General features: G+C 44.8%; 1 long non-coding RNA gene across 1 annotated transcript in view; it reads right to left on the minus strand.

Annotated features, from left to right (window-relative positions):
• Positions 1-12,264, minus strand: part of LOC141985334 (uncharacterized) — a 120,855-nt gene extending 108,591 nt beyond the window's left edge. The window contains exons 1-2 of the long non-coding RNA XR_012638909.1: positions 11,984-12,264; positions 11,441-11,502 (exon numbers count right to left, since the gene is read on the minus strand). This is a non-coding gene — a long non-coding RNA (uncharacterized LOC141985334). The remainder of the gene's footprint in view (positions 1-11,440; positions 11,503-11,983) is intronic.
• Positions 12,265-24,592: the final 12,328 nt, after the last annotated feature.

The raw sequence follows: 24,592 nt of genomic DNA on the forward strand, positions 1-24,592 counted from the left end.
CAAGCATAACCAGATGCAATTCCACTGCAGTCAATGTAGTTGTGACTGCAAGTTAATGTGCTTATTTATCATTTTGGACAGAGGCCTGGAATGAAGTGGGGCAGCTAGTTGCTGTCAGTGATTGCTGTAGTGGAGAACAAAGAATTCGGGGCCTGTTCCCTATATTTTAAGTCCTCTCTGCTCCTCCCCGAAATAGAGAAGGAAAGAGGAGATGTATCCCCTCCCCTGTACCAAAAGCCTCAATGGGCTTCAGGGTGGCAAAAAACAAAACCAGCTCCCACACTTCTTGGGTGCCAAAAACCCCAGCTATTCCCTACACAGCTACCAAAACTTTCGGTTTTCCCTGATAAACTCTGCTGTGCAGTTATTCACTGTCACTATACGGGGGAAAGTGGTGGCACAGAGAGAATTGAAAATCTGGGGACAGTGTCAAATTGAATATAAAATCAAAAGGAAAAACAAGGGATGCTGCACATATTGTACTGTGTTGGGACAGGGGGAGGGGGTAATAAAGTGGTGAGATGCTGAGGGCAATGCTACACAGGACGTTGGGGTTCCTGTGCATAATTTAGGGGCTCCTGCTGTGTGATTTTGATCTGGTTTGCCACAGAGCACACAGGGCCTTCACCATCCATAACAGGCTACAAAAAATATCTCCACTCAAGATTATCCTACCTCCTTTCCAGGTTCCAGCATCTAATTAATCTGGGCTTGGTGCCTCATCAACAAGTAATTACTCATCCTTTTGGCATTTTCATAAAGCTATTTAATCTTTCTTTCCCCTGCAGGAAAAAGTCTCATAGTCTGCAGGTGTCATTTTTAGTTTCTTTTTAGTAGGGGGATAACAAATTCATTTAGGGACACCGTACTGTAACCCTGCTCGCTCATTAGCGCTTCACTTGTGTTCTCACTAGCGCTGTGAAACTTTTTGCCTCACTGTAGTGAACTTTAGCAAATTACTCTGGGAAACAAGGCCCTTAATATTTAATTGGCACACCTATCACTTCCTTCAAGCTTTCCATCCATAGAATTCAAAGTGATTTCAGTATTTGTTTTACCATAGCGCCCACATGACTTGACAGAGTCTGGGGCCCTGTTGTACTGGGCATTGTACAAACATGTAACGAGAGATGGTCCCTGTCCCAAAGAGCCTACAGTCCAACAGACCACCAAAGGAGGTGCAGGGGAAAATGGGGGCCCAGAGAGGTGAAGTGTTTTCTTTGCAGTCACAGAGCAAGTTAATAGAATTCAAGGCTTTGTCTGCATTTGGGAATAGCTCCGATTCAGCAGGTAGTGACCAGGGATCAATGTCACTGCACTGCTGCCGACCTGTAAGTGTAGAAAGGGACACGTAGGGGGTTGTGCTGATGGAGCTAATCATAGATTTCCCCCCTTTTTGGTGTGGATACAGTAATAAGCATAACGGCCTCCCGTTAATAAATAATTCAAGTGTTCTTCCATACACGTTAGTAACATCATTTAGAAATATTCACCGTATTCCTTAACTGTCTCAGAACCAAATGTGTCATAGAAAGGAACAGCATAGAAATTGCTGGTACAAGATGGGATGCAGACTGCAGCCTTTGCTGGCATGTGGTGTAGGGTGTCCAGGTGTCCGGTTTTCAACTGGAAAGTCCAGTTGAAAAGGGGACCGGTCAGATCTACTGACCAGACACCCAAAGTCTGGTTACTGTGGGTGGGACGCGCCAAGTCGTCACCTGCGTCAGCCCCTACTCAGCCAGGGCCATCTCCTACCTGCATCAAGCAGCTGCAGCTCCCAGCCCCGGCTCTGTAGGCGAGTTTCTTCTGGACTCCACAGGGAGAGGGGGAAAGCAGTGAGCGACAGAGGGAAGGGGAAAGAGGAGCATACGGGGGCAGGGCCTCAGGGGCAAGGGGCAGGAAGGGGCGGGGCCTCAGGGAAAGGGGGAAGGGAAGGGCGGGGCCTTGGGCGAAGGGGAGGTTCCAACACTCCTGCTGGAGTGTCCAGTTTTTAAATAGTACAAAGTTGGCAACTCTAGTGTGTTGTGCTCTGCACGTTATGCTGGTTTTCCACCTGAGGTATGCTAGTCTAAAGAGCAAGTCACAGCCAAACCCCCAGCTTGTTGCAGGCCTCTCCCTACACTATGACTTACCATCCAGGCCTAGCAGTAATTTGGAGCCATTTTGCTTTCTGTATGTCTTGTGGGAGGCTCCCACACAAGCAAGCAGAAGGCAGAGAAGAAGAAAGTATTGAAATCCCCATCACCATGTAAAGGGGAAGCCCTCAACAAGAGGGAGGGAGGAAATTAGATATAGACTCCGCAGAAGCTAGGAGAAGGGGATGTAGTGTTGCTCAGCTTCCTCGTAGCCAGGAAGATGGCAGCCCTAGCAGGTGGCAGATGGGCAATAACTTGTGGCATGACTCTCGCTGGCATACTGCGCACCTCACCTTGGAAGGAGGACAGCTAGAACACCCACCGCTGTCCTGGCATGTGGTGGCACCACTGTTAGCTGAAGCAAAGTAAGCTTGTGGGATGTGGCTGGGGATAAAGTTGTCCATCCAGGGAGATGGGGGAAGCTGGAAAGAAGAGTCTGTTGGGGGACCTGAAAATGCGGTGGAGCTGGACTTAATATAATCTGCCCATTTATGATGCATGGAAAAATCAAAATGGCCTTGTTGGAGAATGCTTCTTCCAGACACCACCATCCCATGTACACAGCTGAATTGGTCTAATTCAGTAAAACAGAATTTGCTGATCTTCCTGCCAGATGGACTATTGGCGTGACTGCACTGAACAAAGATGTCAGGAGCTGTGTCAAGGAATCATTTAGGATGGTAGAAGCAATCTAGTAACCAGAAGAACAAAATGATACAGAATGAACCACCACATAAAGGTTAACTGGGGGGCACAACTATAAATAACCATTAAATAGAGCAAGCTAGCTCAGCTGGTGAAGAATTTTTCAGTTTACAAAGGGATTAATAAAATGCAATGACTGATAGCATAGGACAGGAGGTGCAGAACAGGAACAGAATTGTGCAAATCCATTTTTTGTAATTTTCTTGCTTTGTGAACGGGGAGGATATTTACGTGATTACAGAGTTAGAATGGAAAGGATTAGGACATCTGCAGAATGCTCCTGAAATAGTTAGCATGAAGTTAAAAAGCTATTACAGCGGACAAGGAACAGGGAACAAAAGGGCTAGAAAATGTTAGCATGAAAATTGGAGAACCTGCAGCAGACATTTTCTCAGTTCTAAAATAGGTAAGATGGCACTGCTATTTCATCAGAAATATGGAAATGGGAAGAAGCCAAGATCCAGTGTGCTTGGCCTCAAGTTTACAGAACGCTGGAGAAAAACCAAGTCTTGTAAGGTAACAGAGGAGGAAGGTTTGGAACATTACATTTTCAGTGGAACAAAGGCTGCATGGCTTTAGGGAGAGGGGAAAAGGGTCCCTTAATAAGAGCTTATTTGTGCCTTTGGGCACAGCCCAGGGCAAAGAATGGTATATTATCAGCACCTCTGTCTCCTGTTCCCATCTTCTTCCGGGGGGCCAAGTCAATTACTGCAGCCCTGGAAAGGATGTTGCTTAATTCCCCCCCCTTACATGAGCAAGCTTCTATCATGCCTGCCTCGGAAAATGGTGCCAGTATTCAGAATACAGGGTTCCTAGGGGCCCCCTCTGTAGTGATCCCCCTCTGAAACCACCCCACCATTTGTCCCATCTTGCCCCTTCCCTGCCGGGCCAAACTCCCCATGCTTAGGGCTCTGACCAGGCTGTGTGCCTGCCGAGGGAAAGAGAGAGAGTGGTGTATCTAATTTGGGTGAATCAAGGCTGTGAGTACCCTCGCAATACTGCCTCTGTCTGTTGTTTCTTTAGCTTCTGCAGATGTGCCCTTGAGGGTCTCCTCCTGCACACCGGCCAAGCAGCTCGGCCAGATAAGGAGATGAACCAGGAGGAGTAAGGAGTAAGTAATGTTTAGGGCAGGGCTGTCAAGCAATTAAAAAAATTAATCACAATTAATCGCACGATTAATCACACTGTTAAACAATAACAGAATACCGTTTATTTAAATAGTTTTGGATGTTTTCTACATTTTCAAATTAATTGATTTTACTTATAACAGAATACAAAGTGTACAGTGCTCACTTAATTTTTTTATTACAAATATTTGCACTGTAAAAAACAAAAGAAATAGTATTTTTCAATTCACCTCATACAAGTACTGTAATGCAATCTCTTTATCATGAAAGTTGAACTTACAAATGTAGAATTATGTACAAAAAATTAACTGCATTCAAAAATAAAACAATGTAAGACTTTAGAACCTACAGGTCCACTCAGTCCTATTTCTTGTTCAGCCGATCGCTCAAACAGATAAGTTTGTTTACATTTGTGGGAGATAATGCTGCCAGCTTCTTGTTTACAATGTCACCTGAAAGTGAGAGCAGGTGTTTGCATGGCACTGTTGTAGCCACAGTCGCAAGACATTTATGTGCCAGATGCACTAAAGATTCATATATCCTTTCATGCTTCAATCACCATTTGAGAGGACATGCGTCCACGCTGATAACGGGTTCTGCTCGATAACCATCAAAAGCAATGTGGATCGATGCACATTCATTTTCATCATCTGAGTCAGTCAGATGCCACCAGCAGAAGGTTGATTTTCTCTTTTGGTGGTTCGTGTTCTGTAATTTTCTCATTGGAGTGTTGCTCTTTTAAGACTTCTGAAAGCATTCTCCACACCTCATCCCTCTCAAATTTTGGAAGGCACTTCAGATTCTTAAACCTTGGGTCGAGTGATGTAGCAATCTTTAGAAATCTTACATTGGTACCTTCTTTGCGTTTTGTCAAATCTGCAATGAAAATGGTCTTAAAACGAACAACATGTGCTGGGTCAACATCCGAAACTGCTATAACATGAAATATATGGCAGAATGCGGGTAAAACAGATTAGGAGACAAACAGTTCTCCCCCAAGGAGTTTAGTCATAAATTTAATTAATGCATTATTTTTTTAATGAGCATCATCAGCATGGAAGCATGGCATCCGGAATGGGGTCAAAGCATGAAGGGGATACAAATGTTTAGCATATCTGGCACATAAAGACCTTGCAATGCCAGCTACAAAAGTGCCATGTGAACATCTGTTCTCACTTTCAGGTGACATTGTAAACAAGAAGCGAGCAGCATTATCTCCCATAAATGTAAACAAATTTGTTTGCCTTAGCGATTGGCTGAACAAGAAGTAGGACTTAGTGGACTTGTGGGCTCTAAAGTTTTACATTGTTTTGGTTTTGAGTGCAGTTTTGTAAAAAAAAATCTACATTTGTAAGTTGCACTTTCACGATAAAGAGATTGCACTATAGTACTTGTATGAGGGGAATTGAAAAATATTATTTCTTTTGTTTGCCATTTTTACAGTGCAAATATCTGTAATTAAAAATAACAATATAAAGTGAGCATTGTCTACTTTGTATACTGTGTTGTAATTGAAATCCATATATTTGAAATGTAGAAAAACATCCAAAAATATTTAATACATTTCAATTGGCATTCTATTGTTTAACAGTGCAATTAAAACTGCAATTAATCGCGATTAATTTTTTGAGTTAATCACATGAGTTAACTGCGATTAATTGCCAGCCCTAGTTTAGGGAGGTGCTGCAATCATCTGATGCTGCTGATAACGAGCAGAGAGCGTGGAGAGAGACAATCAATAAAAAACTGAAAATTGATAGCCCGGAGAGGAAACAAGGGCAGGAGTGGATGGTACAGCTGCTTGAAGATCAAACTGACATGCTGAGGTGATTGCATTGCAGGCAGAACACATCCGTCTTCACCTCCCACTGAAGTCCATACAGAACTGCTTTTCCTGCCCTTCCCAAACTCCCCATACACATTCCTCGCATATTCCTGGGCCATCGCAGTATCCCATGCAATCCACCCCTAGGGACATGTTTCACAATGACAGCTGGAGAGCCTCCTTTCAAAAAGTGCTATTCATTGGCCTGTCCCTTGCAGGAAATACTCTTGTTTATATAGCTGTTAAATATGCTTGTGCAACCACAACTATCAGTGGTGGATTAGCAAATGGGACCATGGGACCTGTGCTCAGGGGCCCCGGCCAACCGGGGGGCCCTGGAAAAATGGGTGCCCCACCTCCAGGAGACAAGAACCTGGACCATGTGGAGGAAGTCTCCTCACTCCAACCCTCCGCCCAGGCAGCAGGTGAGCGGGGCGGAGGAAGCCCCAGCGGCCAGACCCTGACTGTGGCCCTGGGACTGGAGGAGCTCTGGCTCCCTCCTGCCGCCTCAGGGCTGGGGGAGCTCTCACTCCCCACTGCAACCATGGGGGCCCTGGTGGGGTGGGGGGACAGAGCTTCTCTGGTCTGGGGGCTGCAGTAGGGGGAGGATAAAAAGAGCAAACAGGGGGCCATAGTGGGGGCGTAGAATGGGGGTGGGACCATGGGCAGAACAGGGACAGGGAGGGGAAGGGGCCAAACGGTGTAAGGCCGTGGGCAGGACCACAGGTGGAAGGAGCGGAACAGGGGCGGGATCGCAAGTGACAGATGTGGGGAGGGCCCTCCCCTCCCAATTGTTCTGGCCCAGGGCCCCACGAAACCTTAATGCACCTCTGGGAAATATAGGTGCGTTCTGCCTATAATTCTCTCCACTTACATAGTACTATTATGGATAGATCTCAAAGACCTTTACAGAGGTAGTTAAACATATTTAGCCCCACTCTAATGATGGTGAAACTGAGGCATAGAGGTGTTAAGCGGCTTGCCCAAGGTAACACCACAAGAGGGCAGAAAAACCCAGGGTTGTGAGTTCAATCCCTTGAGGGAGCCATTTAGGGATCTGGGGCAAAAATTGAGGATTGGTCCTGCTTTGAGCAGGGGGTTGGACTTAGATGACCTCCTGGGGTCCCTTCCAACCCTGATATTCTATGATTCTAAGTAAAGAAGAAAATTAATGAGGAGAAATGCAGTCAAATGCCAAAGGATTTAGAACATGTTAGAACCTGGCCTAATTATAGATTGGAAAAAAGCTATTCAATTTTGTCATAAATATAAAGGGAAGGGTAACCACCTTTCTGTATACAGAACTATAAAATCCCTCCTGGCCAGAGACAAAACCCTTTCACCTGTAAAGGGTTAAGAAGCTAAGATAACCTCACTGGCACCTGACTAAAATGACCAATGAGGAGACAAGATACTTTCAAAGCTGGAGGTGGGGGGGAAACAAAGGGTCTGTCTGTCTGTCTGTCTGTGTGATGCTTTTGCTGGGAACAGATCAGGAATGCTCTTCGTAACTCCTTAAAATAGTAAGTAATCTAGCTAGAAATGCGTTAGATTTCCTTTTGTTTAATGGCTGGTAAAATAGCTGTGCTGAATGGAATGTATATTCCTGGTTTTGTGTCTTTTTGTAACTTAAGGTTTTGCCTAGAGGGATTCTCTGTTTTGAATCTGATTACCCTGTACGGTATTTACTATCCTGATTTTACAGAGGTGATTCTTTTACTTTTTCTTTAATTAAAATTCTTCTTTCAAGAACCTGATTGCTTTTTCACTGTTCTTAAGATCCAAGGGTTTGGGTCTGTGTTCACCTATGCAAATTGGTGAGGATTTTTATCAAGCCTTCCCCAGGAAAGGGGGTGTAGGGTTTGGGGGGATATTTTGGGGGGAAGACATCTCCAAGTGGGCTCTTTCCCTGTTCTTTGTTTAACACACTTGGTGGTGGCAACATAGGGTTCAAGGACAAGGCAAAGTTTGTACCTTGAGGAAGTTTTTAACTTAAGCTGGTAAGAATAAGCTTAGGGGGTCTTTCATGCAGGTCCCCACATCTGTACCCTAGAGTCCAGAGTGGGGAAGGAACCTTGACAAATTTGGAGATAGATTTAGAATAATGAATCTGGGAGTGCAGACGGAAATGAGGGAATATCTGCTAATTGGACAGTTGCTGCTGCATGCTGACTGGAAAAGCGATTTGTGAGTTAATTTAGAAATATCCCCTAAAGACTGCTGCCAGGAGCTCAGTGCCACAAAAGAAGGGACACAATAATGCTTCCCCCCAAGATTTTTGCACTTGCTCAGAGTTCCATATGTCTCTGAGCTGGGTGTAGGGAGCCATGTTGTACTCCTTAGCTGTGGTCCAGTGCTAGAGTGGGCTGGAGTGTCACTCTGGCTGTGTTGGTTGCAATGCCACTGAAATTTGTCCAGACAGCAGGGTGGCTGGGCCAAATGGTGCTGTGATCAGGTGTGCAGGGAGCCAGTTCCTGTGTGGAGGAGCACAGGGAAGTCCCTCGAGAACTCCTCTTCTGGCAGCACTGTCTCATGCAGTGTGTGGGTAAGAGAGAAGGGAGACTCCCTGGCCAAGAGAGATGTAGGTTCCCTGCTGGGGGTGGAGGAGGGTACACATAGGCACTGGAATGGAGTCCCTACCGGGGAGGAGGGCAGCAGGGATTGGAATCACACACACCCCGAACCACCCCCACCAAATATCTGAATTGGCTCCACTGCTGAGCAGGTGCCTTTCCCAACCTGCTCTGCAAACCACTGTTCAGACACTGAGGAGTGTTTAAACTCGCTGCTTTTCTGGAAGTTGGCTTTATTAACAAAAAAATCAACTTTAATCTTCTTCCCAAATCCTGCTCTGAGTCCTGGCATCAGGATTGCTCAGCCCCCACCTTAGATCTTCTCTGTCCCAGAGAGCCACCAGGCACCTGCATCAGTGTGTCTGCAACACCCACTTAACTTATTCCCCAAAGGATTGATTCTTGCTAAGAAGGTGGTGTGCTACAGGAAAACATTGTTACATAGAGTTATACAAGACAACATGAGGTTCAAGGCCTCACGGAGATCACTGCTCTGCAGGAATAAATAACAAGAGCAGAATTCTAACAGCATTACTCATGTTGAATGGTACCTTAATCCACAGCTACTCTAAGGCCATGTCTACACTCGAGAGTTTACAGCAGCACGGCTGTACTGATGCAGCTGCGCTGCTCTAAGATCGCCCATGTAGCCGCTCTGTGCCGATGGGAGATCCCTCAATGAGCGGCAGCAGCTATGTTGGTGGAAGAACATCTAGTGCCAACGTAGGGCTGTCCACACCGGCACTTCTGTTGGTGTAATTTATGTCACTCAAAGGTGTGGGTTTTTTCACACCCCTAAGTGACATTAGCTATACTGACAAAAGTACGAGTATAGACATAGCCTAATTGAAGTCTATGGACCCACTTATGAAGCAAGGTGCAACTCAACATAAGAAAGGGTGTCAAAACCTAGCCACAAGTATGGTGACCAGCAGATGTATGGGCCATATTTTCCAAGGTACTTAGGTACCTAAAGATGCAGCAAGGCACCTAGTGGGATTTTCAAAAGTTAGGCTAGGCACCTAACTCCCACTGAAATCAATGTCAAATAGGCACCTAACCCACTTAGGTGCTTTTGGAGATCGCACTAGGCACCTTGCTGCATCTTAGGCACCCAAATACCTTTTGAAAATCTGGCCATATATCACCATTTGAAGCTCACCAAGGAATCAACAGGGGAAATAGACAAAGAGTTGAGGGTCATGGAAGAGGTCGTTAATGCACACAGAACAGTCCCTCGGCTTTTTGAAAACTTAACTAGATTCCGCTCTGCAAGTCACGGGATTCTGAGAGAAAAAAAAACCAAACTGCTGAGTTTATGAAAAGTTTCACTGCTCTGAAAAGTTTCACCAAATGTATGTAGGTTCACAGCCGTTTTTCTCCAGTTCTACTTTGCACTCCTGGAGGAATGCAATATAGAGTCAATGAAAGGAGAGTGCATATGTAACCTGCGTTGCTTGCATTACAGTATTTCATAGTGTGAATAAGGGAAGAAATAGTGGCAATAGTACATAGCTATTATTTTTATTCTAGGGGACTTTGTGTGCCTGCAGGCTTGCCAGAGCTGGGCATGGTGACTCTGACTGGACTAGAATCATCCAGAAATTGGATCTGAGGTTGGGGGGGGGGGGGGGGCTGCTAGGCATGCTCATTAACTGATTGAGACTATTTGGGTGATTTCCATTTTGGGCAAGCAGCCTGACAGGACACAAGGAGGAGTTTATAAATAGGAGGGGTTGGAGCCAGCCTGGAGGACTCAGTTGTGGAATGGTGCAAGGAGTAGAGGGGCTGTTCCCTCACCCCACAAGAGAAGCAGAGGAGGACTAGAATTGCTGCAGGCACATTGCAGACTGTTGATGCACAGCCTTCTTCAACCCAACCCCCAGCCCTGAGCCTGCTCCCACACTCCAAACCCCTTGGCCCCACCTGGAGCCCCCTCCTGCACCCCAAACCATCATCCCCAGCCCACACCCCTAGCTGGAGCCCTCACCCCCTCCCGCACCCCAACCCTCTGCTCCAGCACTGAGCCCCCTCCCACACCCTGAACCCCTCATTTCTGGCCCCACCCGGAGCCTAGGGGAAGACCCGAGCCACCGTGCTCCCCGCGGGGCTGTGTGGCCTGCAACTTATTTTTTCTGTAGGTCAATGGCCCCTGATAGAAAAAAGGTTCCCCACCCCTGCCCTACAGTGAGTGAGAAGAGCTGGGCCAAGGTGGGAAGGTCAAGAGTGTTAGGCCATAGTCCTGATCCCTTGCTAACAAAGTGTTTTGTGCACTGAGAGCATACATTGCACCTTTAGCTGCTTAGGCCTGTGCTCCTGGGGGCACAGTGTCTGCCATAGGAAGAAGGCCCAGTGCACCACCCCTTCTTACTGCTCTCTCCCTCGGTGACTGCGGTAGTTTGTCAGAATGCTACCAGAGCTTATTAAGCAGCATTTTACTGATTAGTCTAAGGGAACATGCAACCGGTCGTGCAGGGTCTCCTAAGATAGTATGTTAAAGCACTGATTTTTAGTTTGAGCACATTGCGTTTAAAATTCTACACAGCAAATTAGAGCAATAAATGCTTCAGGGGTGTGATGTATTGTAAGGTCTTCACATTATTAATGACCTTGGGTCTTTAAATGCTGCTAATATGGTTGGTGTTGTTGGGCGATGGTGTTATATGACGTGTGAGGGACATTATGCAGAAAGCAGATGCCTGGAGCAAGACAGCAATCACTAAGTCTTGGATTATTTTAGTGAACCTACTGCACCCTTTAATGACACTCGGTCCTGGGTGCAGTTTACGGTATCTTCTGACACAGTGCACATTACTTGTTGTGACTAAGTAACTGGTAAAAACTGGCCATGCAGCAGTAGAATGCTTCTAAATATCAGTTCATAATGACAATATTACAAGACTAAAGCACTGGGGAGGCAGTGTGATCCAGTGGACAGAGCACTGCAGGAGGATGGGAGGCCCAGTTCTATCCTTGGCTCTGCCACTGAGCTGCTGTGTGTTATTTCCCCTTCCACCCTTTGTCTGTCTTGTCTATTTAGACCGTAAGTTCTTCAGGACAGTGACTGTTACTTACCATGTGTTTAGTGTCTGTTGTCTAGTTAGCAGGGGGTTCTCAATCAGCTGGGCCTCCAGACACTGTTGTAACACAAATAATATCTAATCAGTTTTCTGTGTCTGCAGTTTGAATTACAAGAAACACTAGAGTATTCAGAATAGCTACTATGTTGAATGCACTCAGATGCACAGTGGTGGGTGTAGGATACAGCTCTAGACAGAATAGAATATCTCCATGTAAGTAAGTGGTCAAAACAAGCCTGGTGAAATATCATGAGGAAAGTAACACGTTCTTAAAAAGTGCAGGGAAAAATATAGGTTTTTGAGCATAGCTGGATGGGGGTGTGGAGCTCTAGGAGACAGAATACCTCCAGGATACCAGAATACCTCCAAGAACACAGGAGGGAGGGAACTCTGAAGTGTGGGTTCTGCCCAGTGTGGACTGTCTCCAACACTTTCCACTAGATGCAGTCAGACAACCATGGACACAAGTCTGGCCGTGCCCAGAAACCAGACTAACCACACCACTTTGAGCCCATGGACCATCGCCAGGTATACTAACCAGCACTCTCACTCTTCTAGACCATTAATGTCCTTGTCGACTCTTGTGGTGTCATCTTTCTCCTCAGCCAATAATCCCAGATGCAGTGACACGTTTTCATCTTCTCTCACAACCATTTCCGTACTTTCTTCCATGCTGCACCCTATGTGTGGAATTTCCTTTCCTGGCTGGTTTGCAAAGGCCGGTGCCTTCTCCTTATTCAAATACATCCTGGATACCCACTTCTACTATGTCACCTACAAGAAACCAAATGATTGATGTCAATGAGGCTGTGAGGTAGATGGGGAATAGTGCATACATCTTTATGTTAAAATAAATTACCTGTATTTAAAATGTTACATTATCAGCACATGGCCAATCACCACCCACCACTGTGCTGTATAGATTACTGCTTTCCTCTGTGTTAATTTGAATTAATTTTTCTGAGTGTCCCCATGTAGACAAACCCTAAATTAGAATAGAGTAAGAACTTCAGGGTGTGGGCCACTGAAATTAAAATCTGAAATAGAATACTTTGCAAACATTCAGCACACCTTTAAGAATACCAAAAATGTTAGGATGGAAGAAGATTGGCTCCTCCCTCAATTCCTGTGTTTTCTTCACATAGCACTTTAAAAATCAGTTTTTCTATTTCAATTACATTTCACGTCTCATGTCGCCTTTGGATGTTCAGAAAGGTTTCTCTAAAGCTACATGAATGTTCCCTTCAACATAGCTGTCAGCATCAGTGTAACTTGTGTTACATTAATGTCAGGTATTTCTCAAACTGAAATGAAGGTCGTTCAGTGATGCTTAACATTAAATAAGAAATTAGTCACATGTTGAATGAAGAAGAAAGCACAGGTCTTCAGCAAGGGGGAGAGAGAAATGTTTTATCTAAACATTAAAATTCATTAGACGAGATAAAGCACAAAGAGATCAATGAGGCAGAACGTATTTCTAAAGATTTTTAATTCCAAGAAAGAATATAGTATTGTGCTGAAATGTAGCATTGTGAATTAATAATTTAGTCCTAGCTGGCACTGAATGCCTGAGGAGATTGGTAATAGGTTATAGACTAATGTTTTCAAAAGTGCCAGAATGACTTAGGTGCCTAAATCCTATTGAAAGTCAGTGGAACCTCCAGCACTTTTGAAAATTTTATCCAGAGGGCCTGTCACAACTAGATTAAGGGTTCAAATGTCTGAATGGTGGTGATCAAGGGACATTATTGATTTAGTTTATTTATAGGTTTTTCTATAACAATCTTTACTGAACTGTCTGAGCACCTTCGTTAGGAAATTCCTCTGCTCAGGCAACACTCCCAGTGATCTATATGAAAAGGGCTGATATTCTCCATCCTGTACCAAGAGGACAAGTGTGCACTTCATAACTGGCATTCTCTCACACATCCACAGCAGAGAGGCAAAGGAGTGAAATGATTTGGACACTGAATAGAAGACACTCTATTAGAAGGCATATGAGTGAGGCATTGTGGGTAAACTTACACTGTCATAACCTGAGTTAGGCCTGTTATGTGGATATACTGTAGACTTGTCTACAGGGTGGGTAATGCCCATTACAGGAGTGTGATTTCTGAAGCGCACTAACATGTTGCGCATTAATTGGTCTGTGTAAACCGGGCTGGTGTGCACTAAAGATTCCTTAGCGTGATTCAATGTAGTGCACCTATGTTAAAGCACATTAGGGAGCCTTATTGTGTACCAACAGGGTCTCCATGGCCCAATTAATGTGCAGGGTGCTCATACCCTGGTAGTGAAGAATCTGCAGCTGAAATCATACCTTCAGGGACACTTGTCCTACCCCATTGTCTTCACATTACGCCCTCATTGATACTTCTGGAACTTTGTCAGGGATCCAGCATTGATGAAAGATTCTCTCGTAATTTAACAAACAGTTATTTTACTGATTCACTGTAGGAATAGAATCCAGCTCACTCTCGTCGTCTCTTTAGGAGAGAAAATTAGTACAAATGTATTTGTATCACTAAAGTGGACAGCTATGACTTTAAACATTCACAGAAGCAAGCCTGATGGCTAACAAAGAACAGGGAGTCATTTTGGCATGATCGTTGTGTAGAGTAGAATTGTACTTATAAGACCTAGACACACTGTGTCCCATTAACTAAAGTTTCTGCTTTCCAGTCTCTAAAGAGCATAAAACTGGGTCATATGTCCTGCCATGAACCCAAATTTAGAACTTCCATTGACGTCAGTGTGAGTTCTGTGTGTGTTGCACGGGCGAGATATGGCCCATTACAGGTAACTGCATAAAAAAACCCAAACACACACTTGCTACTTGATTTCACGGGTAGCTATAGAAAAAAAAATCTGTGGGGATTTCCTGTCATAATCTGTAGAAATCTACAGAAATTCTGCAAAGATTTTTCTTTGGCTTTCCAGCACATTCATCTACCTTGAATCTTAATGCTACCTGTCACTGGTAAGTAAGACACAAAGAAGGGCATTTTAAAACACTTAGGCTGGGATATTTTAAGGGAGTGAGGCACCAAACTCCTATTGAATTTCAATTAGAGTTGGGCGCCTAACTCCCTTGAGCTGTTGAAAAATCTCAGCCTTATTAATTTACTCAGTTGACAGTCAATGCACTGATCCTGATATACACTGACTGAAGATCTAGCCTAGTAATGACTAGCAGAAACCTAGCACAATCATTAAAAAGTGGCCTTCCCTTTCACTGTATTACTCAGTTTACAGACTGCAGGAAAGGCGTGAGACAGGAAGAGAAAAACAAAGGGGGAACCAAGAAAGGAAAACAGAACGGAGGCAAAGGGCTTGATTCTCTTCTCAAATAGGTGTAAATCAGGAGTAAGTGTATTATGTTAATAGGCTGATTTTCCTCTCATTTGTTCCAGTTTTGCTTTGGTATAAAAACTGGTTTGAGTGGAATTACTGCTGATTCACACCAGTGTAAGAAAGGAGAATCGGCCTCAGTGGGAACATACTTGCATAAGTAAAAGGAGAATCAGATCCAGGAAGTGAGAGAGAATGCATTGCACCAGAAACAGCACCAATATTGTTTTGAACTACAGCCAGCATAACTCCTTGATTGGTTTTCAGTGGAGTTGAATGGGATATGCACAGGGCAAAATGTGACTTATTTTTTCAGTCCAGGACGGGAAGTTCTTTGTGTGTCAAAGCTGATTCCAATGTAGAGGAGTGATGGACAGTGCTTAGGAAAGCCCAGATGGCATCACCTGAAACAGGAAAATTGAAAATATATAAAGAGAATTTTAAAAAAACCCTACAAAGGGTACGGAGAAAGGAAAGCAAGAAAGAGAGAAGATTAATGTGGGTGGATCCTGTGCTCTGAAGATTTTTCTTATGTTTTTTTACTATTACTATAAAAAGATTTTGGACCAGATCCTCAGCTGGGGCAAATCAACAAAGCTTCATTGAAATCAACGGAAGTTCAGCACTACGTTTCTGTGTTCTGTTTGCTTTCATATCAGAGCTGACAGTAGCACATACTCCGTTTCCCTCCCTCCGTAAAATAATCTCCACAAAGGTGAAGATGTCGCTGATTTTGCATTGCTGGGGGCATACCCACACCTGAAGATGTGCAGCCCACATCCCCCTGAAAACTAGCCTCTCTCTCCTAGAAAGCCACTCCATAGCTCCTGTCATGGACAATACTGCACCGAAGCGTTTGCATGGGCTTTGTGAGGAAACGAGGCTTGGAATCCTTCCTCACAGACCTGAAGTTTCCTGGCACATATCTGCACACTTGAGATTGCCAGAAATCGCCCCTTTAACCAAACTTTTAAAGCGCAGTTCTGCTCTGGAAGATGACTATGTAAAAACGGCACCTTTCTGGAAGACATTAGATCAGCTCCCTGTGTGTATGCAGAGTCCTGTCTGCTTATTTAGTTGAGGGGGCGGGGGGAAAGACTAAGTTTTGACTCCTGTTAGACTTCCACAGCCAACACAGTTAATGAAGAATAAGCTAAATGTGCTCTGAGTTGTGCATCATCAACAGATTTGTGTACTAAATTCCAATTACGGAGATGATCGATTACGCCCGGGCAAACCCAACAAAGGCAGTGGGGTTATACATAAGGCACTTGTGAGAGTAATTTTGGGTGCTGGACACTTTGTTTTGTTTTGTTGTTGTTGATTTTTACTGGTGGTGAGGCACCAGGAGAAAAGACTCAAACTTGACTGTCAGAGCCAGGTTGAGTTTGTGGAGCTGGGAGTTAGAAAAAAACATCTTTTTACCTCTAAAGTGAGCATGTCTGATCTGGAAGATATCAAGAGACACATATGGAACCCTGCAACTCCATTTTTAATTGAGTAGAGCAGAACTGTGCTGCAAAAATGTCAGTCTTGGACTCCCAAAATTGTGTATTGACATTAACGGAGAACTGCCTCTTTAAGCTTGTGCATCAGTTAGAAAGGAGCTTCTACGACAGTGAAGCAGCTTGGAGCTTCCTTAAGGATTATTACATGATTACTAAATCACACCTCTGCTTTGTTTGCGATTCTTGTACCTTACAAATGAAGCACAGCCCCATTGCACCAGATAAATTTTTTTTCCTTTCAGTTTTTTGCTTGATAAACTATCATTTTTTGTTGAAAACAATAGGTGCCTGTAAAGGATCCTGTGTTTTATACTGAATATTAATCCCAAGTGCCTTTCACAATGTTCCCTGAGTACTCTAGGCATAAAGGAAATAGAGATAAGCCCTATTATAGTGAAGGCATGCTGACAGCTTCTACTACAGAACTCATTCAGGCTGATTAAGCCATCTGTGATATTAGGCCGACTACTGCTGGCACTGCTGTGGCCAGCGGTGCATTCTCAGGCACACCCACTCACAACTTCCTGTTCTTCATATATCCCTGAATGGCTTCTACTCACCACAAGTCACAGATGATGATGTGTCCTGGGGCTATTCCCCCACCGCATTGCCCTGCTCCAGATTTTTGGCCAGGGCCCTGATTCGAAGCCCATGGTGCTGCATAGTTATCCTGTTCCTTCCACGGCCTTAACAATGGGCAGGGAGTCAAGCGTAGCGCACCCAGGCTGACTGATGTAATATCTGGGGGACCGCCTTTTCAAAAGGTAAAAGTGGGCACATGCAGGAGCCCTGCCTCCACCGTGGCCCTGTCCCTGCTTCTCCTCTCCTCCCCGAAGCCCCGCCCCCGGCCAGGCTGGAAACCAGAGCCAGGCTGTGGTAAGAGCCACCCAGGGAGCCCCTATGGCTGCCAACCCTCCAGGATTGGCCTGGAGTCTCCCGGAATCGGCATCTATCTCCCGGTGACTACTGAAAGCAATCCAGGAGATTTTAACAGGATGTTTTAAGAAAATGACATTATATCGTGTTGGGAAAAAAAATCTCCCAGAATAGCTTCAGTCAGAGTTGGCAACCCTAGGAGCTCCGGACCCACCACCTGCTCTGGGTGGGAGACTGGGGGTGCCCAAGAGCAGCCTCCGGCCCATGTCCCCACCCCCCAGAGCATGCCACCCAGAGCAGGTGGAGGGCCCAAGCTCCCTGCTTGGCTTTTATTATAGCCCAGCTCCAGCTTTTGGCCTGACCAGGAAACAGGGCCGTGTGACAAGGGAGAGAAGGGCTTAAGGCCAGTGATGAGCTGCCAAAATCTTAACAACGGGTTCTCTCCTCACCCCACGAGGGGGTCGTTTCCCACCCCTGCCCCCCGGGACTCCTGCCCCATCCAACCCCCCTCCGCATTCCTTGACGCCCCCCCCAGCCCCATCCACCCCCCTCCCCTGTCCCCTGACTGCCCCCAGAACCGGGCAGGAGGGTCTCGTGAGCCACCGTAGTGGGCACCCACCCCACCCCAAGAGCCAGAGGCATCTGCCGGGGGGTGAGGTGGGGAGTCCCGGAGGTGCTTACCTGGGGCAGCTCCCAGGAAGCATCAGGCAGGTCCCTCTGGCTCCTAGGGGCAGGGGAGCATAGCTGGGGGGGAGCAGGGGGAGCAGCCACTCCCCCACTGATCACATCAAAAGTGGTGCCTTAGGCGCCGAGTCCCTGGGTGCTCCACTTTTGGCTGGTTAAATTTAGAAGCCTTTTTAGAACTGGTTGTCCCTCGCGGAACAACCGGTTCTAGTGAACCGGTGGGAACCGGCTCCAGCTCACCATTGGTTAAGGCCCACTTTAGTCCCCCACCACCAGGAAGAAGCTAGTGCCACCCCTGAGCCTTGGGCAGGCACAGAACAGAACTATGGGAAAGCCAGGACAAATGCTGTCCCAGAGTCATTCAGCCCGTGACTGGAACTTGAACTCTGCATTTCAAGATTATCTCGCCCAATTCGGGATGGGTGGTCACCCTAATAATATCAGCAGTAGTGAGTAAGGCTGAGATTTTCAAAAGAGTTTAAGGGGAGTTGGGCTCCTGTATCCCTTGGGCATCTTTGAAGTGGGAAGGGAGGAGAAGCAGCCATCAGCACGGCTCCTGTGATTTTACCGACTGAAAATGAAGTTAGCACATTGCAAGCTATTATGAGCTAGACAGTGCCTAGTCTTTACTCAGTCATGCAGGTGAATAGGAGGGAGTAAGGATTGCCCTCACCACACCCTTGTGTGGCCACATAAGGGCTACCAACTCTAGGTGCTGTGGCTCCCCACAGGATGATCTCAACAGGGGGCATCAGCAATTGTGCTGTTTTTCTGTTTCTAGTTCCGCTTGCCTGCATTTCTTCCAATGTTTTCATCATTTCAAAATCAAAATGTCTTTCCTCTGAACCTCATTTACGGAAGGATCAAGTAATTCATATTTTAACATAGTAATGATCAGTGTCATATGGGCTCTTACCTTGAAACATCGTTGTTGTTAGAGAAATAGCATATTTAAAAGCAGGATTTAAATGGAATGTTTGATTGCACTGTAAAATCAAGCCCTTTGTTAGCATCCTTCTAAAGCAGTTGAAAGATGTGCTTGCATACTACCAATTATTGACCTCTGCAACTATATTTATGCAATACCCCTATAGAAGAGAGAAAGCCTCTTGTTTAAATTAGGCCTGGTCTATACTACAGAGTTAGGTCGATGTAAGGCTGCCTACGTTGATCTAACTCTGTAGGTGGCTACACTAAGGCCATGTCTACACTACCACTTAAGTTTTACCAACATATGTTGCTCAGTGGCGTGAAAATAACACACACACACCCTGAGCAACATAAGTTTGGCCGGCATAAGTGGTAGCGTGCACGGTGCAATGTCGGCGGGAGAGTGTCTCCTGCCAACATAGCTACTGCCGCTCGTGGAGGTGGTTTAATTATGTTGACAGGATAGCTCTCTCTCGTCAGAATAGAGCGACTAAACAAGCAATCTTACAGCAATGCAGCTGTATCGGTATAGCTGCGCTGCTGTAAGCTCGCTAGTGTAGACATGGCCTTAATAACCATGACAGCGAGAGGCATAGAGCTTATGTTGATGTAGCTAGGTCGACACAGTGTCAGTGTAGACACTGCATTGCTTACATCGACTGTTGCTGCTTCTCAAAAGCCGTCCCACAATGCCCCAAACTGACATTTAAATCAGTGCAAGCGCTCCTGGTGAGGTCACGCACTACCAACATAAGGAGCATAATGTGGACATGCAAAAGCAATTTAATTACATGGATAGAACTGCTGAATTTAGTTACATTGATAGAACTAGTGAATTCCAGCTGTGACAGCTCTATGAAGGTAAATGATCATGATTTAACATGTTTTAGCTTAAAGACTTATAATAACAATAAGAAAATGCCAAAGAGGTGGGTGATTATCCTGAGATAATCACACTTCTGAGCACTGTAGAATTTAGCTGCTCCTCCCTTTTCCCCCAACACTCCAGGGTGTGATTATTTCATTAAAACTTCATTCTCTGGTGTGTATTCATGCCAAAATGTTAAAAGCCAGAGTTTGTATTCTAATTAAAATGTGTCTTGTTTTCATGTGTCCTCATGAGTGTTGCTGTTGGGTTTTCTGCTGTAAAATCTGGAATAATATTGAGAGGCTCTTTTGGAAAAAAAGAAAAATGTTAATGCAAGGCAAGTAATAACGCCAGTTACAAGCTTGTCTCCCTCCCACTCCTGTCCATATACACTGGTATTTTAATATGTAGTGTAAATAGGACTATTTTTGACTTTGCTACGGACTTGGTATCTCCTTGGTAAATCACAATCTTTTGGTGTCTCGGTTTTCCATCTGTAAACTGGAGAAAATAATTCTGACCTACCTCATAAGGTACTGTGAGGATAAGTTACTAATGTATGTAAGAGTAGCCTTTCAAAAGCATGGACTCTGTGTGTCCCTGTTTGTACAGAGCCTTGTCCAACAGGACCCAACAGGGACCTCTGCGTGCTATAATATAAATAATGAATATTACAAATAATAAATTAATAGTTTGTAGCCTGTCTTGGAATTAGATTGTAAGTTCCTGAGGCAATGGACTTCATTTTCCTACATGTTTATAAAGTACCATGTGCATTTATGATGCTATATAATTAATAATACTCACACAGAATTCAACTCCAACTTTAAGGGGATGACATTTCAAATCCTATTAATTTAGGAGAGCTCTTAGAAATTTCTAACCAGATGCTAAATTTACAATTAAGGATAACAACTTTCCTGGAGGGGAAAAACATTTTACTTACAGGAATATAGGAGTTTATCAATGACCTGATGAGTGAGTATGACAGGCTGTCTCTCCCTTTTTACTGGTTACCAAGGTAGCAAGATTACTAAGTATGAAATCATCTTTTCATAGCAATAAGAAATGCAACATAGAACAAAGTGCCTTATGCTGACTGCTCCTCCCAAAAGGGCATTGACAGATAGTACTCACTATCTTAAGTACCACCCAGGCTTGGCCTGAAGTAGGCAAAAAAGTAGCCTATGCGGTTTACGTACTGGCTGCCAAGGTGGTCCAGTCCCAAGATAGGGATAGGCGTTCTATCGCCCCACCACAGTTAGGGAACCCTATTGCAGCAAAGCCATCCACTATGACCTGCACATTTCCCAGAGTCACTCCCTTGATAGCAGCAGCTCAGTGATTGCACTGGCTACTTGGATCACAGCAGCCCCCCACAGTAGATTTACCCACTCCAAATTGATTCCCGACTGACCGGTAGCTGTCTGGCATTGCAAGCTTCCAGAGCGCTATTGCCACTCACTTCTCAACTGTGAGGGCTGTTCTCATCTTGGCATTCTTGAGCTTCCGGGCAGGGGAAAGCAAGTCACAAAGTTCCATGAAAGTGCCCTTACGCATGCGAAAGTTTCGCAGCCACTGGGAATCATCCCAGACCTGCAACACTATGCGGTCCCACCAGTCTGTGCTTGTTTCCTGGGCCCAGAATTGGTATTCCACGGCACGAACCTGCCCCACTACCACCATGATGTCCAAATTGCCAGGGCCAGTGCTTTGAGAGAAGTCTGTGTTCAAGTCCTCATCACTATTGTGATCGCGCTGTCGTCGCCTCCTCGCCTGCTTTTGCAGGTTCTGCACATACTGCAGGATAATGCGCGACGTGTTCGCAATGCTCACAACAGCAGCGGTGAGCTGAGCAGGCTCCATGCTGCTGTGGTATGGCGTCTGCAGGAGAGCAGAGTTGCAGCGGAAGCAGTAGATGACAACAGATGGCACAAGAATAGATATTTATACAGAACGACAAGAGGACCTGCAAGGTGGATTCATGGCACCAGGAGAGCTGGAGAGCAGAGTTGCAGCTGAAGCAGTGGATGATGACGACGGTTAGCAGTCCTACTGCACCATCTGCTGACAGCAGTATGGCGCCTGCACAGAAAAAAGGCGCAAAACGATTGTCTGCCGTTGCTTTCACAGAGGGAGGGGCGACTGATGGCATGTACCCAAAACCACCCACAACAATGTTTTTGCCCCATCAGGCGTTGGGAGCTCAACCCAGAATTCCAATGGGCAGCGGAAACTGTGGGAACTGTGGGATAACTACCCACAGTGCAACACTCCAAAAGTCGATGCTAGCCACAGTAGTGAGGATGCACTCCGCTGACTTAATGTGGACATACGCAAGCAACTGTATAAAATTGATTTCTAAAAATCGATTTCTATAAGATCAACCTAATTTCATAATGTAGACATACCCAAAGGTATTTAGGTGTCTAACTCCCATTGATCTGAGCTTTAGGTGCCTGCTTGATGCACCGCAGGAGGTGCCTCTGTGCTCAAGATTCTCACTGTGAAATCTCTCCTAGAGCAAAGGGCCTAAGCCAGCTTGTCCTTTCCCATAAAAAAGACCCACCCCACTGTAACCAAGAGCCCAACAGTCTTTGTAATGTGTCTTGGGAGGAAAGAAACATAGAAAGGCCACTGACGTTTTAGCAGTGGCTGGTCTATGGAATTTCATAGGCTTCATTTTCTGGCTGCAGCAGTGCCATTTTCAACTGCTCCCTGGGTTCTGTCTCCAGAGGCACTATGTTTGGGCACGAGTCAAAAGCAGCATGGTCCAGGTCAGTGAGAAGACTTGGTTTCTATGGCAACAGAGCTACACTTTCTCCCAGAACTCCTGCAGAGACACATGTAGTTTGGTCAGGTTGCTATGCCTTAGAAGGAGCAGCTTCTCCTGTAAGAAACCCCTAGCTGAATGACTTTTTCTCTGATTCTCCAATGTATTCTAGAGCAAGGGTCTTCACTCCAGCTGAAGTGCAGTGGGATAACAGCCATTGCATTTTCCTGTTACATTTGTTAGGTATAGGTCACATCAGCCGTAGTAACCAGTAATAGACTATCACTATTAGCTTAGAACTCTCAGGGAATCTCCCCAAATTACAAATGACCTGAGACAAACATCTAAGGACTTGTGGAAACAGATACAGACAGCCCTGTGTTAGAGGATTCTTCTAGATCATGATTAGTGTATGGCTACTACTCAGCAGAGGGAGACTGAAAATCACCAGTGCTGCAGAGATTCTCTTGGGCTCTGGAAGTTTTACCCTTTCCCCATGGACTTAAGAAAAGTATGGCTCACTAGTGGTTAACTGCTGGTAAAGGCAATGCTCCTGTTTTCTTAACTCTCCTTCCTGAGGGGCTTCGTCCATTTTCTTCATATTCCTGAGAATAATGTGCTTCAGCCCATTATTCTCAGAGGCCTCTCTGCCATTTCTAAAATATAAACACTAGTCTCAGGCTTCAGTTTCTCATACAAAAAATTATACATGTTACATTTCTTCAGTCATGACTCTTAAGATGATTTTTTTACATCTGAGCCTTTAAAATATTTAACTGGAAAACAAGTGAACTTTCTTTTAATACTAGTATATGAAAAACAAATTTGGAGAAATGGAAAGAAAAGGAAATTTGACATCCTATGATGGGAAGAGGGGATGGAGGAAGGAAAGGGGCCTTTACATTTCTTCTGCACAAGGAAGGTGAGCTTTGTGAGATTTTGAATAGGTGTAGGAATTGGAGACGAATCCATGGGTATGCAGGTCTAATGGTTGGGAACTCAAAACAGGTGAAGGGACAACAGCTGTAGGAGTGACTGTCCCTATAGGATAAAGGGTGCATTTCATCACCATCAAATACAAAAAAAAAAAAAAAAAAAAAGTGTGCCAGCACCCAGCATTTCATGCAATATAGGTTGGTTTTTGTTTTTTTTTTTTTTTTTGGGGGGGGGGGGGCACTTGATTTATCTTTTTACAAATGAGAAATAAGAGTATCGCAGTTAACACACAACTAAGTTATGAAATATAGCAACCTTTCACTAAAGCAGATACTGGTGATTATTTCTTATGAAAGGCTAGTACCTGGCCATTAGCATAATTCTGAGGTTTAGAGACTGTTCGAGCAGATGTCTGCTTCAAAAAGGTACAAGTTGAGGTTGGAAACCGGATGTTTTGAAACATTTATTAGAAGGCTGTGAAAAGATGAAACAACAAGACTTTCAAATCTGAAATGTTTCAATGTTTGCAGTGGTGTATTTATTCCACAGTAAAAACAAACAGTACTTTAATTTAAAAATATAATTTGACAAAAGAAAAAGGACAAAAAACTAGTACAGTTGGTGTTACAATGTAGAAGTCTGCCTAAGTGCAACACTGCTACCAGCAGCTGTGTTCATAGACTGTATTAGATTTGGACACCACTCTGAAACCTGTATTAGATTTGGACACCATAACCCTATCATATTACTCACTGAAAGTACAAATTTAAGTAACCATGTTTCCAACATTCATGTCGGCATTTGGAAGAATCTCTGTGCTGCACCCGCTAATGTGAATTCTTAGTGAACATGTATGACAAGACAAATAGACTTGTCATCAAATAGGAAATTACACAAAACACTTATTGCTTCTGTAAACCCTGGAATCCCCTCCCCCCCTTCTCCTTACCCTTGAGAGAATGTGGGTGTTAAGGCATAGCTTGACACAATTAAGTTTTCATTTCCAATTTAACATTGTTGAAAGGCAGGTGGCAAGTTATACCACCCTAAAGTGCTCAGAGGCTGTTGTAAGTCAACTGTTTGTCTGGTTTACGTTTGGGGTGGGAAAGGGAAGACTGGAGACCTGACACAAGCAAAAACACATTGACTTTCACTCTTAAATATTAACTTTGATATTTATCTTGCTTTCCAATGCATTAGAAGGTAACCACTTTCGAAACA

The sequence above is a fragment of the Natator depressus genome, chromosome 3 (assembly GCF_965152275.1).
Source record: "Natator depressus isolate rNatDep1 chromosome 3, rNatDep2.hap1, whole genome shotgun sequence".
NCBI lineage: Eukaryota > Metazoa > Chordata > Testudines > Cheloniidae > Natator > Natator depressus.